General features: G+C 55.6%; 1 pseudogene; it reads left to right on the forward strand.

Moving 5' to 3' along the window:
* Nucleotides 1–845: 845 nt before the first annotated feature.
* Galnt12-ps3 (polypeptide N-acetylgalactosaminyltransferase 12, pseudogene 3) lies at nucleotides 846–2,441 on the forward strand (annotated as a pseudogene).
* Nucleotides 2,442–2,828: the final 387 nt, after the last annotated feature.

Here is a 2,828-nt window from a genome sequence, read left to right on the forward strand (position 1 = left end):
AAGACATCTCCACCTCAGTCCCCCCACGCCCCAGGCAGAGTTGACTTCCTCTGCCACCCTCAGTGTCAGGACCCATACAGTTTGTCCCACTCAAATAATGAATACAGCTCCTTGGGAGGAGCCCGAGGGCCCACCTTGGCTAGAGCAGCCTCCATGTCTTTGTAGGAGAGGGACCTGTGCACTCTGGAGAGGCTGGCCTGGGCTGCTGCCTGCTGACACAACTGCCCCAGCTCACCCCAAAGAAGCCCTGGGTGCCCTGCACTAGGAGGCCAGCTCCAGCTCCCTCAGAGCACAGCAAAGGCTGCCTGCAGGAGGTGCACACCCTTGACAGGGCAGGAGGCCACCAGGCCTTTTCCCATATGCTCAGCAGCGTGTTACCAAGCTGGGTGGCAAGGCAGTGCCCCAGCAGCGCCTTGCATCAGCCGCGGGGCCTGAAGAACAGCGCCATCCGCGGAGGGTGCCCTGACCAGCCATGTCTAACCAATGCACCAGGCGCCCACAGTCCACCATCCTGCCACTCTCCAGCTCCAGCGCCCTGGGTCCACTCCTTTGGCGGGCTCCCCTGATGGCTCCTGGGAGCCTCTGTGCATGGCAGGAACATGCTCTGCAAACTTGTCACAGGGCTCCAGCTGCGGGTTGTAGGCAGGGGAGCCGGGGACCTTGAGAGCACCGCTGCTGCCATCCTCTGTCGCCCCGGGTGGCTTAGCTTTCTCCCAACACTGGACATCTTCTGAGGTGGGCTACTACCCTTACTTGCGGTAGCGGGTCTCCGTGCCCTCGTCCACCCCCTTGTGCTTCAGCAAAACTCCATGGGCTGGAAGCCGTAGGGCGTGGACTGGGGTGGCATGGGCACAGGCAGGGACGTGGGCCTTGCCCAGAGGGTAAGTAGGGCGTGAGCAGCAAGGCGGGTGGTGCGAGTGCGCGTCTTAGCTGGGCTAAGCAGCATAGCCGGCCACCAGGTAGTTAGTTGTAGGGTGGCGCTGAGGGCCCATAGCTGGTTGGCGCCACTGGAGGTAGGAGTGCAGCCCGGAGCCCTGTGCTTGTCTGAGCACCTTTTCAGGATGCCAGGTTCCCGCTTCCGTGGCCTGCGGGTATGATTATGATAACCTGCCCAAGACATCCGTTGTCATAGCATTTTATAATGAAGCCTGGTCCACACTCCTTCAGACAGTTTACAGTGTTCTCGAGACTTCCCCTGATATCCTGCTGGAGGAGGTCATTCTGGTAGATGACTACAGCGACAGAGATCACCTGAAGGAGCCCCTGGTCAAGAGCTTCACAGCTGCCCTAGGTGCACCTGATCCCTGCTAGCAAGAGAGGACCTAGTGCAAGCCGGCTACTGGGAGCCTTTGCGGCCAGGGGCGAAGTGCTGAGGTTTCTGGACTGTCACTGTGACTGTCATGAGGGGTGGCTGGAGTCCCTGCTGCAGAGGATCCACGAGAAGGAGTCGGCCGTGGTGTGCCCGGTTATCGATGTCATTGACTGGAACACCTCTGAGTACCTGGGCAACTCCGGAGAGCCCCAGATTGGTGGCTTTGACTGGCGCCTAGTATTCACGTGGCAGGTGGTCCCTTGGCGGGAGCGGAAGTTGATGCGGACTCCTATTGACATTATCAGGTCTCCAACTATGGCTGGGGGACTGTTTGTTGTGAGTAAGAGATATTTTGAATACCTGGGGTCTTATGATACCGGAATGGAAGTCTGGGGAGGAGAAAACCTTGAATTCTCCTTTAGGATCTGGCAGTGTGGTGACTCTGGAAACACACCCTTACTCCCACGTGGGCCACGTCTTCCCTAAGCAAGCTCCCTATTCACGCAGCAAGGCTCTAGCCAACAGTGTCCGAGCTGCAGAAGTGTGGACGGATGAACTTAAAGAACTCTACCACCCCCGAAATCCCCAGCCCGCCTGGAACCCTCTGGGGAGCTGACAGAGAGAAAGAAGCTTCAGCCCAAGCTCCAGTGTGAAGACTTAAAGCGGTTCCTGGCTACACTGTACCCAGAACTGCATGTGCCAGAGGACAGGCCTGGTTTCTTCGGGAAGCTTGAGAACAGAGGACTACGGGGGTACTGCCTGGACTATAATCCTCCCAGTGAAAACAATGTGGAAGGCCACCAGGTCCTTTTGTACCTCTGCCACGGGATGGGTCAGAACCAGTTTTTCGAGTGTACATCCCGGCAAGAAATACGGTATAACACCCGCCAGCCCCAGGTCTGCATAGCAGTGGAGGAAGGGAAGGATCCTTATCCCGGATCTCTGGAAAGATACCGTTCCAGAGAATCAAGAGTTCATCCTACAGGAGGACGGCACGTTAGTCTACAAGCAGAGCAGGAAATGTGTGGAGGCCACAGAGGAGGAGTTCAACTCTGCCTTTGCTCCGAACTTGCGAGACTGTAGCAACTCAGACAGCCAGAGGTGGTCCTTCAAGGAGCACATGTCATAGTGCACGGCCTTGTCAGGGAAGGAGCCCACCGCAGCTGTGGGCTGTGTGCCCAGTGAGAGGGACAAAGTACGTGGTTGTCATCTGTGAATGTGTTGGACTCCACAACAATGTGAATTATATTTGTACAGATTTGGAAAACTTTAAAAATGTCTTCCAGTATCCCGTTTTCTAAGGGCCGTCCTAAGATGCTGCCTTTGGTATTTGGGAAGCTTAATGCACGATGTGCATTTTACCCATGGTGCCTTTTATTCTCATTAGCAGAAAGGGGAAATATTTTACTTTGTTACTTACGAAGCTTCCCGGGTGTTTAGTATACTTGACACAAACTGGTAATACCTCAAATGTGGACTGGTAATACCTCAATGTCATCAAGTTAGAGTTCTCTCA

The sequence above is a fragment of the Rattus norvegicus genome, chromosome 15, assembly GCF_021556685.1.
Source record: "Rattus norvegicus strain SHRSP/BbbUtx chromosome 15, alternate assembly SHRSP_T2T, whole genome shotgun sequence".
NCBI classification, from domain to species: domain Eukaryota; kingdom Metazoa; phylum Chordata; class Mammalia; order Rodentia; family Muridae; genus Rattus; species Rattus norvegicus.